General features: G+C 37.4%; 1 pseudogene; it reads right to left on the bottom strand.

Annotated features, from left to right (window-relative positions):
• The window catches only part of LOC149243190 (CBL-interacting serine/threonine-protein kinase 20-like), a 31,664-nt pseudogene extending 15,659 nt beyond the window's left edge, over positions 1 to 16,005 (bottom strand).
• Positions 16,006 to 17,024: the final 1,019 nt, after the last annotated feature.

Raw genomic sequence — 17,024 nt, 5'->3', positions numbered from 1 at the left:
ATTATATATTAGTATGGTGGGTGTATGGTGTAATTGGAAACTATATTAAAAAAAATTATTTGTGTGTGTTATATGAAACCTTTTATGCCTTGATGAAGACTAAATGGAGTTTTTTATTTAAAGGGGTCATAACATAAAAGTTCATATATATAAAATGTTATGTGAGGGCATATGGAATTTGTTGAACTTTTTAATAGCAATATATGGCATATAAGAAATTTGTTTCTCTCCTTTATATATGAAATTACCATATGGTATATGAACTTTTTATAGTGAAGAGTGAAGTTAGTAGTGAAGTTTTTTAAATTAGTTTTTGTAAGAAGGCAGAAAGTACAATTGCAATTATTTTGGAAATAAAAAGCACATAACCTTTTTTCTTTGATAATGCATTCACTCATATCTACAGTGGGAGTAGTTCTCACTGGCAAAGAGAACTACCGTGAAAGGTTTCGGAAGATAAAACACACCCTCATTTTCAATGAGTTGTGGAAAGGGGTTTGTGAAGGAGACAATGCACCTAAAAAGCCCACTTCAGATAAGGAGCTTTCCATTTAGGAAAACAAGAATAGCAAGGCCTATGCCTTGATTGCAATGTCAGTAAATGAAGAGGTGAGTCGACATATTTCGCCATTTTCAAATGCCTTTGAAGCTTTAAAGAAGTTGAAATAACTATATGACTCACACTCTCAACATGAATTTATTCAATTGATGATTAAGTTGTACAATCTGGAATTGAAAAATGATGACTCTCTTGCCTTAGCATCATAAGTAAGATCATTTATGCATGATATAAAATCCATTGGTGTTGAGAGAGATATTCCTCTCATAGCTTATGTCAAGGCATTGTATCCCACCTATTCACATTATCTTGAGTCATAGCAAGAAAGTGGAAACCTTAAGGAGATTACCTTTTAATTCCTTGAGAAGGTTGTAGAAAATCCTATAAATTCACAAGCTCATGTAATCTACTAAAAAAAGAGACAAGAATATACTTCTACTATTTACAGCGGAAGCACATAAATATAGAGAAAAACAATAATCGAAAAGAGGAAGAACATCAATGACACATAACACAATAAGTATCTGGTGAAAGCCACTGCTCAAAACCCCCACTATCTGTATTGCATTAAATCAGAAATCCAAGATGAAAATACAATGCTTGTTCTCACAAGAACAATCTCAACACTCAGTATGATCAATCTCACTACTCACAAGCAAGCTCAAGCCAAACCTTAGCCTCTTCTGCTGCTCTCCAAGCCCCTATTTCCTTGCACCCTTGGTCAAATAATTTGGATGAATACAATATGCTCTACTCAACCTTGAGCTTAACTTGCACAAGTATTTCCTATCCTCCACTTGATGACTTCCTTTGGCCAATACTTAGCCACATTTCCAAGCCTCCAAGCTTATAATTCTTTGCAATATTCCTGAGAGAATTAGCCTATATTTAAAGGGAAATTCCTCATCCATAACTGCGCAATCTAAAATTAGCTCCTTCTCTGATTGCATGCATGATATTTACAACTCAGTAAATCATTGAACTGATAGTACACTGTCCCTACACTCTAGTCTCAATTGGGTCTTTCTCAGAATCAACATGCATGAGTTTCTGATGAGGGAATCTTCAATTAACTGAAGTAGCACTAGTGAATGAATTAGTGCACCAACTGACTGTTAACTCTCTATTAGTTCCACAAACAATTTGGAACTAATTTAACTAAACTTAACTCAGTAAACTGAGTTATCTAATTACAACTCACTATTAACTCATATTGGACCCCTAAAACATAGGGAGAACATATACATGACTTCCAAAAGACTTCCAACTCGAAATTCCTAAGTTAAAAAAGTCAACTTAATTGACTATTACAAGTTGCTATGAGAAAAGAATTACAATTTTAATTCACAATTTAATTCAGGACAAATTAAATTGGAATTCTTGGATTCTATTTTTAACATTTCTTGTTTCTATTTTCAACACTCCCTCTCAACAAAAAAGGAATTAAACTCGATCATGAACCTGAACCTTTGGAATTTTTTCATGCAACACTTCTCTCTAGTGTTGTTGCTACAAAAAATCCAGAAACAAAAAAAACATCCAACTTGAATCAGTATGATGCATCTGTCATCAAAGTCTCTGACTGTTATTGCCTCTGTCGACTAAAAACTCTGCGCTTTTGTTGACTCTACCTTTATTCACTATTGTCAATGCTTATTTGTGCTCTTTAGTATCTGACTGTTCTAGCTTCTGTCACTCTGATCTATGACCGCATCAATCACCACTGATTCCTCCCGCTACTATGTACTTTGGGCTCATGTAGCAAGGTACAATCCATGAGATAAAACCTCTCAATGGACCCTACCCAATTTCACCCCTCTTGGGACTATCACTTCACATCACCCCACCTCACACCTGGAGATATGGCTGCATGTGATCCCTCTACCCACTTGGCTCAAAATTCCCCCCTACTGGAGGTTTTTGCATGAGTGGATGCCTCCACTCAGTCTCCTCTCAGCTTCTATAGTTGTGGTTGCTCCACAACTTCCTGAAGCTGCTTCTGAGAATGCTTCTTCTAGGGCTGCATGTTGAGAGGTAATTTACTCTCCCTCTCAACCACCAAGTCATTAACCTTTGTTTTGCTCCTCAAGGCTTTGCATGCATCTTGAACCTCAAGAGCATACAAGTTCTTGACACGTGCAACAATCTATTTCACCTATCCCGTGGTGATGTGTCTAAGGAAAACCTTTCACTTACTAAAAACCACATCATAGCCACGGTCTTCCAATACTGCGACTGAAACAATATTCTTCTTTAGTCCTAGAACATACATCACATCTGTGATCTTGAGAGGGGAGCCAAACTCCCTCTGAAAGATAACCGTACCGATCTCGGTAGCTCTAGACCTCTCGTCATCTCCAAACTATATGCTATGCTTGAGGTCTTTCTCCTCAAAATCACTAAAGAGATATATATTCCCCATAATTTGGAATGAGGCACTGTTGTCAAGATACCACACGCCTCCCATGAAAGTGTTGGCCATGCATGCAATTAGAGTGAAATCAAGTTCGAATTGTGAAGCTAGAGCTTCACCTGTTGCTGCCACTGTCGACTCCTTCTTTCTTGCTTTCTTCTGTGGCTAGTTCTTGGCATATTTCCTGTGCTCGTGACAATGAAAACACTTGACTTTTGTCAAGTCCATCTTCTTTCTTTCCTCCTCGCCTTGGGACTTATTTCCCTTGGCCTTCTTTGCCTTACTCACTAAGGAAAAATACTCTTCCACTTCCTTTGAAGAGGTCCCATCTTTAGTGTTCCTCCTGATCTCCTCCTGCACCAAATCTGACCACATTCGTTCCCAATCTGGTAGCTTCTCCCGACCATTGACATAGTCTTGATAACTATGCCAACTCTTTTGGATTCCTAGAGGAGAAAGACTCACCATATCATCCTCGGAAACCATGATTCCAACACTTCCAAGTTCATCACGACATTAAGTGAACTTGGTAAAGTAATTTGGAATTGAGTCGCCTGCCTCCATCTTGATTTTTCGAAGTTTATCTTTCAGTGCCAACTTCCTTTGGTCACTGCTATTCTGGAAAAGGTCCTTCAATGCTTTCCACATAGCATGTGGATTTTCCTTCCCATGGAGACTCGAGACAATGTGGTCTCGAACTCCCTCAAGGATTATCCACCTCGCCTTTGCCACACACTTCTTCCATTCGACCAGATTCTGAGCATCCGATGCTAGTGGCTTAGGAATGTCTTGATCAATGAATTCCTTCAGGCCATTTTCCTCCACCACAGCCTCCATCCTGTCCTTCTAGGTTATATAATTCAAGTTGCCATCTAAGGCATACTCGAGCCACAAACCGTAGAATGCCATTTGTCGATCATGAAGTATGTATTGCAAATTCTAATTTCACCTGTAACGCAAAACTCAAAACATTGAAATCTCCTCTATTATATTGTTCTCAGCTCTAATACCATGTAGAATATCCTGTAGATTCACAAGCTCATGTAATCTACTAAAACAAGAGACAAGAATATACTTCTACTATTTACAATGGAAGCACATAAAGATCGAGCAAAACAATAATCGACAAGAGGAAGAACATCAATGGCACACAACATGATAAGTATCCATGGAAATCCACTGCTCAAAACTCCCACTATATGTATTGCATTAAATCAGAAATCCAAGATGATAATACAATGCTTTTTTTCACAAGAACAATCCAAGCACTCAGTATGATCAATCTCATTGCTCACAAGCAAGCTCAAGCCAAACCTTATCCTCTTCTGCCTCTCCAAGACCCTATTTCCTTGTGCCCTTGGTCAAAGAATTTGGATAAATACATTATGCTCTACTCAACCTTGAGCTCAACCTGCACAAGTATTTCATATCCTCCACCTGATGACTTCCTTTGGCCAATACTTAGCCAAATTTCCAAGCCTCAAAGCTTCTAATTCTTTGCACTATTCCTGAGAGAATTAGACCGCATTTAAAGGGAAATTCTTCATTCATAACTGCGCAATCCAAAATTAGGTCCTTCTCTTATTGCATGCATGATATTTACAAATCAGTAAAGCATACAACTGATAGTACACTGTCCCTACACCCTAGTCTCAACTGGGTCTTTCTCAGAATTGACACGCATGAGTTTATTATGAGGGAATCTTCAGTTAACTGGAGTAGCAATAGTGAATGCATTAGTGCACCAACTGACTATTAACTCTCTATTAGTTCCACAAATAGTTTGGAACTAATTTAACTTAACTTAACGCAGTAAACTGAGTTATCTAATTACAACTCACTATTAACTCATACTGGACCCCTAAAACTTAGGGAGAACATATACATGACTTCCAAAAGGCTTCCAACTCTAAATTCCTAAGTTAACTAAGTCAATTTAACTTAGTTAACTATTACAAGTTGCTATGAGAAAAGAATTAAAATTTTAATTCATAATTTAATTCAAGGACAAATTAAATTGGAATTTTTGGATTTTATTTTTAACATTTCTTCTTGTTATTTTCAACAAAAGTTTGCTGAGAGAGAGAAGGCTTTTGGGAAGAAGACAACTCCTCAGTCTACTAAATAAGTTGTATGTATTGCACAAAAGGAGAAGAATCATGCACAAGATTCTTCTAGAGGAAGAGGTGGCCGAAGATGAAGAGGAAGGAAGAATTTTAGAGGTAGGGGGGCAAACAATTCTAAGGAGAAAAGTTTGATCTTCATTTCATATGATGTAATAGATATGGACATGATTCTTCCACTTGTAAGTTTCCTTGGGACCAAATTGAGTAGGAAAAAAATGAAGGGAAAGGTAAAACACCCGAGTCCGCTCATTATGTTGTGGCACATTGCAACATTGGAGTAACTGAAGACTTATTCAATGCTTCATGGAAAGATGATTGGTTTTTTGATTCAAGAGCAACTTGCCACATGAATTTTAGGAGATATTTCTTCGAACAATTCACTGATAATGTTGATGGAGTAGTATACTTTGCAGACAATTCAAAACTCAAGCCATCAGGGCTTGGTACCATCAAGCTCAAACTGCCTGGTCTTCCAGACTTTCTTCTACATGATGTTCTATACCTCCTAGAGCTGAGGAGAAACTTGTTGTCTTTAGTTCACATTTGCCAGCAAGGACACTCCATTCACATATTTGATGGCAAATTTGAGGTCAGAAAAGCATCAGATCACTCACTTGTCATGACTGGGATAGAAGAAGAAAGTCTTTTGAAGTTGCAAGGAACCTCTGCTCGTGCACAAAACTTCTCATACAATTCTCACTATGATGAAGGTACATTTCCATCAAGTCTTTTATGGCATGCTAGATTTGGACACTTGAACTATGAGAACCTTCTTTTGTTGAAGAAAAATAGTGTTACTGGTTTGCCTACAGTTCCTAGGAAACTTAAGAAATGTGATGCCTGTATCTTAGGAAAGTACAACAAACAGTCTTTTCATGATTCTCATTCTAGATCACATAGAAAACTTGAACACATTTATTCATATTTATGTGGCCCAATGCTTGTTCCTTCTGCAAATGGTAATAAATATATGATGACATTTATTGATGACTACACCATAATGTGTTGGGTTTATTTATTAAAGAACAAATCTGAAGCTTTTGAAACATTCAGGAACTTTAATGCGTGGATTAAAAATGATGCAAATCTCATATTGCCTCTATTCGCACTGATAATGGAAAAGAATACACTTCAAATGAATTTGAAAACTATCTTCACCAGCATGGGATCAAACATCAAACAATTGTGCCTTGTAATCCCCAACAGAACGGAGTAGCCGAAAGAATGAACAAGATGATCTTAAATATGGTATGTTCCATGATGTTTTTCAAAAATGCTAAACTAATGTTTTGGGCTGATGCATTTCTATGTGTTATGTATATATAGAATAGGTGTCCAACTAATTTTATCAAAAACAAGACTCCCTATGAAATGTGGTATGGCCACATTCCTTTGGTGAGGAATCTCAGGGTTTTTGGTTCGACCTGTTATGCCTTGATACCTAAGGAACAAAGAAACAAACTCGGTGCGAAGAGTCATAAGTGTGTACTCAAATGCCTCCAAAGCATATCTTCTCTATGATGAAGTCAATAAGAAGTTTATAATATCTAGAGATGTGATCTTTCTTGAATCTTCCAAGGCTAACAATTTTGTTGAGCGGCAACTTGATCGATTGGATAGATTCAGACTTGCAAAATATTTTCAAGAGTTTGATATTGAGATTCTACATCTTGAAGGGGGGATTCCTATACTAGATCAATATGTGGAATCTTCTTCTGAAACACTCTCTCCCCCACATGAAGCTCCAACCACCGATGACACTTTGAGTGATGTGATTGACAGAATTGGGAGACGAAATCTTGATTCGACCCCAACTCAGTCAACTGAGCAACCTGGGCCATCTCAGAAAGGTACTCCAAAATGGATGACAAAGACACTTGAAAGTGTTCGTCTTGATGAGGTTGGAAAGACATGAACAAGAAGCACAACCAGACAAAATGGAGGTGATGTAGACATTTTTTATTCAGTTGTTGATATGGATGTTTCTTGTGATTGTGAACTGAAATTGTCTACAAATTATGAACCAACTTTCTTCAAAGAAGTCGCTTCTCATGATGAATGGAAAGAAGCAATACAGAAAGAATATGATGCCTTGATAAAGAATGGCACTTGGAAGTTGGTTGATCCACCATTGGGAACCAAACCAATAGGCTGCAAGTGGGTCTTCAAGAAAAAGTATAAAGAAGATGGCTCACTTAACAAGAATAAATCCAGGCTTGTCACAAAATGTTTTGCACAGAAGGAAGGGATCGATTATGAGGAGACTTTTTCCCCCATATCAAAAAGGGCTACCATCCGGACACTCTTTACGTTGCAACACAAAACGGTTGGAAAGTCCATCAAATGTATGTAAAAACAGTTTTCATGAATGGAGATCTGAAAGAGAATGTTTTTATGTCCCAAATAGAAGGATTTGTTGTGAAGGGTTGGGAACATAAAGTATGCAAGCTTGTAAAATCCTTGTATGGCCTCAAGCAAGCACCGCGAGCCTGGTACGAGAAGTTAACTGAGCATCTTCTGAAACTCAACTTCAAACATTATGATCTTGATGATGCAACTTTGTTTGTCAAGAAAGTTGGCAAAACAATTGTATATCTTGTGGTGTATGTAGATGATCTTTTGATGACATGGAACAATGAGAGCTACATTGCATCCATAAAGAAGGAATTGAGGAAAGGTTTTCAAATGACAGATTTAGGCTATGTTCACTACTATCTTGGTATTGAAGTAACTCAACGTCTGAAGTTTATATTCCTCTCTCAGAAGAAGTACATTGGAGATTTGTTGAACAGGTTTTGCATGGCTGAGTGCAATCCTTTGACTACTCCAATGGAACAAAACTTAAAGCTCACATCCACTGAAGGAAAAGAATTTGAGGATGCAACGAAGTATAGACAACTCGTAGGAAGTCTCAACTACCTGACTACTACTAGACCAAACATTTCATTTTCTATTGGAATCCTCTCCAGGTTTATGCAAAAGTCTTGTGAGGGTCATTGGTCTGCTGCAAAAAGAGTTCTAAAGTACTTGAAGGGAACTCAAGACTTTGGACTTAAGTATACACAGGTGGGCGACTTCAGCTTGATTGGATACTCTGATTCAAAGTTCGATGGAGATCAAGAAACAAGGGTATCTAATTTAGGTTATGTTATGAGTCCTAGATCAGGAGTTGTCTCCTGGAGGTCATGCAAACAATCAGTTCCCGCAGATTCCACAACTGAGGAAGAATATGTTACAACAGTTGAAGCAACAAAGGAAATTGTGTGGCTTGGGAAAATTCTGGAAGATTTGCAAGAGAAGCAAGTGCATTCAACTCCTCTCTTGATTGACAACACTTATGCAATAAAGTTGGCCAAGAACCCAAATTTCCATGATCGAACGAAGCACATCAATACAAAATACCATCTAATTCAACTTTATGTTGAGGCTAAGACAATCCATCTATGCCATTGTTCCACAAATAAGCAAATCACAGACATCTTCACCAAAGCACTTGGAAGAGAAAAGTTTGAAAGATTCAGAATGATGATTGGATTCACCAACATCCCTTCAGAGTAAAGGGGAATTGTTGACACCTAATCTTTGGGATTAGGTAAATCCATGTAAATATTGTAAATAGGAAAATAAAGAGAATTGGGAGATGAAATCCAATAGTCTCCCTCTCCATGTATATATTCATGTTCTATTTTTAGTGGAATTACTTCCTAGCCTAACAATATTTACCGAATCATCACGTAACTTTCAGTATTTTTTATTAAAAAATTACATAAAATTTTTGTTTTTTTGTTTTTTTTAATAAACTAGATACAACTTTCTCATGGGATAAAAGACTATTACATCACCATAATAAAAGCAATTCATTTTATAACAATTCAAGTGATTGAACTTTAATAAGTAATTCAACTATTAAAAATAAAAATAAAACACTAACGTAGTTTATTTCTTTTAAATTACATGAACTTTAAAGGAAAAAACCATTGAACTTACAAAACATTATATAGGTAAGAAAACAAAATTCCCTTTTAACCATAAAGCATTGAGGTTAAAAGTTAAGAGTGATGTTATGATGGTTTACTTCAAAAATAAGTGCAATATACCGAATAACAAAGTGATTTCACCGTAATAAATACTTACAATGAAGGAATGGAATAAAACCAATAAAGCAACAAACATTACCATGCAATGATTACAAAATGTAACTGTTAATGTTTACTTTTGTCTATTAACAAGGAATTGAATGAAGAGAAAATTCTATAGACATCAATAATGCCAAGCGAATCAGATTGCGTGTCTACACCCAATATTTTGGGAGATGGGTCGTTATCATCGTCATAAAGGCGTGGTGGAGCCCACGCAAACATGTTGTCATTTTCTCATTGGAAGCCTGTCTACTCACGTTGAGTGGGGCCTACTCATTGGCATACCTAAATTGGAAAATGACGACAGCAACCGTCACTCTCATGTTATATTAGATGTTATGTCATTGTCAGTTTTTCTTTTATATTTTCATTTTGGTATTAAAATAATAGGATCGGTCATGTGATATTGTACCGTCTTACTGTAATGTTTGTCTTTATCACAATGAGGTGTGTTTGTGTATTTGAGAGTACTTCATATTGTTATATTAGTTATTTTATCAATATAATTGATTACTGATTTAATCTTTAATTAAGTCTTAATATCAGGGATATGTATTTGGGAAATTATTTTTTGGATTTTAAATAAGATTTAATATTTTTTTATTTATTAAGGGTTTATTTTATTTGATGTAAGAATATGAGCTAAGGTATTTAGAAAAAGTAAATTTTTGTTCTTTTACTAACTACCAAAATTTTATTTCTATTGATGTAGTTTTTTTTGAATAATAATGATGAGTAAACACACATTATTATACAACAAGTAATAATTATCAATTGATGTAGTTCTTCTTGAATAGTAGTGATGAGTAAATACATATTCATATACAACAAGCAATAATAACTATCCTAATTATTAATGGATAAATAAATTATGACAATTTTACTACCTTTCAAACAAAACTTTGATAACAAATTTAAATTTCACTCTATATTATATTTGTCATCATCATTTCACAAATAACACTTTTCAATCATTTTTTTAGTTATTAGAGCTATCTTAACCCTAAAACCCCTTATTATGCTCTAGAGATTGAGTTATTTCATTGTTAATATTATATTGTTATGCAAGCGAGAATCTTTCATTATATCTTTTGACTCGAATATATACACAACAAAACCTAGTCTTAGCATCATCTCATCTTGTCTTGTATAGTGTTCATTGTAAAAGAATGTTTCATTATATCTTTTGACTCTTATATATACACCACAAAACCTAGTCTTATCATCATGTCATCTTGTCTTGTACAATGTTCATTGTAAAAGAAGGTTTAACCGTCAAAGTGGATTGCATCTTGTATGTTCATTGTAAAAGACGGTTTAACCATCAAAGTCGATTGCATCTTGTATGTTCATTGTAAAAGACGGTTTAACCATCAAAGTCGATTGCATCTTGTCTTGTACAATGTTCATTATAAAAGAAGGTTTAACCGTCAAAGTGGATTGTAGTTATATGAAGATATGGTTTTTCTACTTCAAATGAGTCATCGTAAAATTCAGAAGAGATCATAAAGTACATTTGGTAAAATTTCAAATTTTGATTCACTATTTTATAGGAGATTTACTTTACCGAAGATAGGGTTTATGAATGGTCCTACAATCAATTTCAAACAAATGATCTTGGAATTTTTGTTATTTTTTTTTGTTCTTTCACACTACAAATCATGAAATTTTTAAGAAATTGAGAAGAGATCTTGAGATACATCTACTAAAAATTTTAGATTCAAGTTCACTACAATTTTAGAGGTATACACTATGTAAGTTAGGGATTGAATTTCAAATGAATAGTCTTGAAATTTTTGTTTTAACTTTCTCCCATAGAAGTTTAGCTTGAGTGGGCCTGAAGGTTAAGATCATGAGTTTCCTCCTAAGAGGTCACAAGTTCAAAACCAGAGGGGGGAGAATATGTATACCTTCATAGCCTTAGTCCTCAATCGCGGAGGTGGGTCCCTTATCCCACAAACAAAGGGGTCTCATACACCAATTTGGTGTCTAGCTTGGTAGTGACCTTAAAATTGGATAATAATAATAATATTTTCACCACAGTGGTTCTCATCTGCAATACCATATCAACCATAAGACAATGGTACCACAACATAACAAAAAGAAGCAGTTCTCCTCTACGTGGCTGCCTGCATGGCCACCTCATTGCCACACAGGACAAAACAAAATAGGAAACTTAATGTCTGCAACTCCGACACAGACCTGGAGGATGCCCAAAATCGAGAAGGTAAGATGATGTAATGGCATACACATTTGAGGATGCATGGGGATTGAATACAAGCCCATCATGCAAGTAAATGGAGAGAAAACGAGGCCTCAGGGAGCAGGAAGTGTTTCAAACCATTTATAGCGAGGCAGCCATGGGACGGAGCAAATTTCATGGAGCATCTCATGCTAGAGACTCTCATCATTCTTTTCCATCTCGATAGCTCTAGGCTCCTCTCACCTTTGCACGTAATTCCTCATAGTGGGACCTTCTCTCAGTGGTTCAATTTTTTGGTGCTTTTACGCTGCAGTTCTATCTCGATTCTACATCATTTTCAGCTAGATTCTTTATCTTTTGTGGGCTCCTTCAGCTTTTGGATTTATCTCCCTTTTTTAGGGCCTATGTATGTAGAAAGCTTCATTTATCCTACATCTCCCTGAATCCCCCATGAACCTCTGCTTTCTCCCAGTTGATCATTGGTGCTCTTTCTGGTTTCCATTATTATCCAAACCCCATCCTTCGTTGCTCTGCTCCTCTGTTATGGCTTCCCCCTCGTTGTTCGAGACCTCCTGTTTTTCTCCATGCTTGTTCTTTATTCTACATAATATAAAACATATCCAAAATATCACAAATTTATTGAATCTCAATTTTATCAGGAGCAAGTGGTAAGGCTGATACAAGAATTGTAATTACAATTGGATTTGAGATCCTTCTTCTTAGGGTTTTTGAAGAAGATTACTACATCAACCACCATCTAAATCCTACTAATCCTGCCACAAATATATTGACAACGAAAAGACAATAGAACTCCATCTCAATCCTATCAATTATGTCAATATTATATTTACAATCAACATATAGCAGGTTGTAGATTCAACCAATCATTTAACTCAAAAATACAATTAAACTGAAAAAACATCATGAAGTATATACAGTGAATATATATTTATTGATTGTTGCCATCCCATGTCTAGATGATGTCTTAGAGCCCAGGCTTTAGATCTTGACTATAGAACTTACTGTATTCCCGCGAATCCCCACTGATCTTATGAAGCTCTACTACGAAGAGCGACAGAATGACTTCAAAAATATCGGCATCAATAGGCAAATTCCCTTTCTGCCTGTTGTAGCTTTTTCTGGCACCCATAGCACGAGTGCTTCGGGAGATGTAGAAAGCTTCCTAGAGACAGTTTCTGGGTTGATTGTAGACCAGTGCTTAAGACATATTAAATAGAGGAGTGCATGGAAGATTATCAATGGGGGCTTTCTGCTGCACTCCAATTGTCACGAAATTTTAAAAAGAGAATAAAAAGGGACTTGGTTCAATCAGCCTTCAGGAAGGTAAAATCAAGCCAATACATGGGTCCAAATGTTCACGGGGGAAATCGAGCCAAAATCAAAGAGAAATGCCTGGTTCTGGTGGCCGAAAAACAACAATGAGCAGCTTAATATTGAAGTTGTAGTAAAGGTGGAGAGGAGGAGGGAAAGGAGGGAAATAGATGCGTAGGGTTGTAAACAAACAAAATCCTAAGCAACAATGTTCTAGCAGAAATATGGCAGAGGGAGGAGGTGGAATGGTACAAACAACGAAGCGCTGATTTACGTTTCATGCCAGATATATCATGGGTACCTTTATCGCCAAACAACATGAGTAAATATGGGTTCACACAAGTACTACAGGTTAATCAAATAACATAAGTAAATATGTCTTGTACACAGGTATTGCAGGTTACAGACTAACAGAAGTAACTATGTCTTAAATGCAGGGACTGTTCGCTTATTTAGCAGCATAGATAAATCCATGAATCAGAGAGAACCAATAGCTTGATTGCACTATTTCAAAGGGATAAATACATACATGAAGTGATAAACAAAAGAGGATACATATTGCGCATTGTCGTGATTGGAATCACCAGGGAGTTTCATTAATACTTGAAGGATCCAAATAACAAGTCCATTACATTCAGTCATGCATCCTACGAGTCCCTTATGAAAAATCCATTAGAACCAAATGGAACCAAAGAATTTGGACCACTATGGGTGAAAAATTATGGAACCTGTATTAAGTGTTTCTCCCCCTTATTTATACAGAGAAGGGGGACTTTGAATCAACATTTACAAAATATCTTAGCCAGGGCTAGCTGTCTAATTGACTAGTTGTCTCGGCCTGTGATAACTCTACTACCCCAAAATGATTTCCAAGGATTTGATTCCTTTCTTGAAAACAAACAAAAATTACATAATGATAGAAAAAGGGAAAACATAAATATGATGGAGGAAGTATCCCTCTGCCATTTCTAAGATTTCCTCTGATCCGGCCACGTCTTTGCCTTAGCATGCTTCTCCTGCTACTCAGTCGGTTCCTGTTTCTTTCGTCTTAACTGCTTGAATTCTCCACTCTCTATAATTGGTAGCGATCGACTAGGTTTTCTTGTCACAGGGCAACAATAGAGTTTGTCTGGGAAATCCTTTTCATTTATGATTGAGTGGAGCTCCACGTTGAGGCATTAAGTCTTCCTAAGTCCCCATACCTTCATTTACTCTGCATTTTGTTTGATGAACGTGCTATTGGATATACGCTGAAAAATACCCTCGCCGTCCCACTAAGAGGAAACAAAATAGACGTTTTAATGTTCGTTGATCCGGGCCGATTCAATCTGGGTCGTTGATCTAGGCCTGTTCGTATCACAATTGCAATACAGGAGATGGCCTTTTACCATATTTCATACTGCTTGCCGATTGCCCAGACGCAAAACTTCAATAAAGCATGACACACATAAAATATCGCATCCGGAACCAAGACTCGTATATCGCCATCAGAAAGGAGCTTTAACACTGATTTTATGGTGATTTCCCTATATGCCAGACCTAAAATTTCCCAAAACCATAATACATAACCTTTCGGGTCCATTCCAATAGCATGTCGAAAGGGAGTTCAACGAAGGAGGGAGTTATGTTTTGTGCGATCCCCAATTGCGATATCACAATCAGCAGGGGGAGGATTTATCGTGATCGACGAAGAGGACCTTATCGCAATTGGCAGGCAGAGAAGGGACTTAGATATGACAATCGATGAGGAATTTGCGATATGTGATATTAGTGGAGAATTTGCGATATCGCAATCGACAGGGGAAGAACTTTATTGTGATAGGCAGGAAACTTTGCGATATGCGATATCGCAATCAGAAAAGGAAAAGGGAGATGAGTGGATATGTATTCCAAAGGAAAATGGGGTGATAGCGATAAAGGTTTGCAGGTCCCAGCCTTTTAAAAGGCCTTCAGTATGTTTTATGAATTATTTTAAGATATTTTAAAGGGGAATGGGGAAACATAGCTAGAGTTGGAAATACAAAGGGGTTTCGGCTAGAGTTAAAAATGGGTCACCGTAGCTAGAGTTTAAAAAAAAAGTTTCCACAACTGGAACTCTCTTTTCATAGGGTGACAACTCTGCCCCTACTCCGATCCCTGCAACTTCACCTTACAATCCTTCGACTTCTTGAAATTGAACCGGAAAAGACTAGCAATCTCCTCTAGCTTGGACATTATGCTCGACGACGGTTGAGTCGAAGTGAACCTCGACTCCTCCTCCTGCTTCACCACGTCATCCTTGAATAGACCAGAGAGATTGAACCTTGGCGAGAGGTAAATTATGTCGAAGGCATTTAGGTAGGCCGACTTGGGGGCAGGGAAGGCCGAGTCAATATCTTCCAGTTGGCCGACATCAACATTTTTGTCGGCTTATAGACGCTTGAAGCCCCGACATAACCAAGAAACCTCCATAAGCTATGGAATGGCGATCCTTATTTGAGGGTTAGGGTCGAGCATCCAGAGAACCAGATGCCGAACTTCAGAGGAAAAATAAGGCGGGCACTTGAAATCCCCCTTGTAGATCTTCTTATACGTCACCATCACATTCGCATCTTGGAATGGTAGGTAGCCTCTCGGAGCACGAGCAGAATAACCTTGCGGGACCAGATGTCGGCCTTGGCTCCATCATAGCCCTTCTTGGTAATCACCTCTGGTGAAACGTACGTCAGTGTGCCACACACCATGTGGAGAAGGTCGTATTGTCTAAAGTGCTCAAGCAACGCGCTGAGGTCGAAGTCGGTGACCTTCATATCGCCATTTTTGTCTAATAACTGGTTCTCCGAATTCAAATTCTAGTGATACACACCCAAGCTGTGGCAGAAATCCACCACGCTAATTAGTTGCTGAAAATACTTCCTCGCTTCCTCTTCCTTTAGTTTCCCATTTTCCACAACCCAATTGAAGAGCTCGCCACCCTTCACATACTCCATGACGAAGTAAATCTTGGATTTTCTCACCATGATTTCGTAGAGACGAACAACATTGGGGTGCTGAACTAGTCTCATAACCGAGATTTTCCATTTAATCAACTCGATCATGCCGACCTTGACTATGTTTCTTTTATCCATGACTTTAAAGGCAACACCCTCGCCTGTCTTCAGGTTCTTGGTGTAGTAGGCCTTGGTGAACGTCCCTTGCCCCAGAAGGTGCCCTAATTCATACCTCCCCATCAAAATATTGGGTTTCATATCCATGGTCTCTGTTAACACTGAAAAATCGTACACCTACAAGTACAATCCAGAAGACATTAAAAGTGTCCAATAGAGTGCATAGGTGGACACTTTTCCAGCCAAATACATTATGAAGATTAAAAAATAAAAGGTTCTCCTAAGGTTCAAAGTTTATAAAGGAAATCAATTAAGGTTGTGCATAGATTTCTTCGATAAATGTGCGCAAGCGGCATATCCTCAAAAAAACCGTGAGGTTGTAGAAAAGGTGACTTAGCAATCTGAGACCACTCTACACACTTGAAGCCGATTTCTTGAATCATACGAGATCGGCCTAGTACAACCAAATTCGAGTCACCTTATAGAAGTGCAGCCCTCAATAGAATCCTCTTGTCCTACTCATGTGTCTTTATCATACATATACCAAGAGAGGGAAGAGGGATTCAAAAAACTCTATATAAACAGGTCATGGGAGAGCCAAAAATAAGAGACATTGTTATGATAGCCAAATTTTTGTTTGAGCAAACCACCATTACAGTTTTGAAACCAAGGAAGTGAAGAGCACTAGCATGTTTTCCAAATTTCTTCTAAACAACCCAACATCTTTGTGAGTAAAGAGGAATCCAACCTTTGGAGAGTCTTCACACTTCTTTGAGAGAGAGGAGAAAATTGCAAAGAGATTGAGGAAAGGAAACCCCCTTGCTGAGGATTTTTGAGCTCCCCAGCTCAAAAAATTCTCTGCAAGTGTCTGAAATTCTAATTGTATTCAACCTCTACCACTAGCAATCAATAAAGGGGGATTTTTCCATATATTATTGACGTGTTTGCTCCATTAGAGCATTATTTTGTTCATGCACCTCTTTGTTTAAGTTTATATTTATGCATGCATTGTTTCCACTATTTACAATGTTGTGTTTATTTAAGCTTGTCCACTAACAACACCAATTTTGACTATGATCCTTGCAGGTAACAATCCATTGCCAAGGGGTGTTTTTGGTACACTTGTGCTCCAAAAACACTACAACAGGAATGGCGACCATAATGAT

Source organism: Pinus tabuliformis, chromosome 8 (genome assembly GCF_031772625.1).
Source record: "Pinus tabuliformis cultivar Carrire ecotype Pingquan chromosome 8, CPIR1, whole genome shotgun sequence".
In the NCBI taxonomy this organism is placed as follows: Eukaryota; Viridiplantae; Streptophyta; class Pinopsida; order Pinales; family Pinaceae; genus Pinus; species Pinus tabuliformis.
Note: the sequence above shows the minus strand (reverse complement) of the source record. Positions and strands in the feature narration are given on the sequence as shown.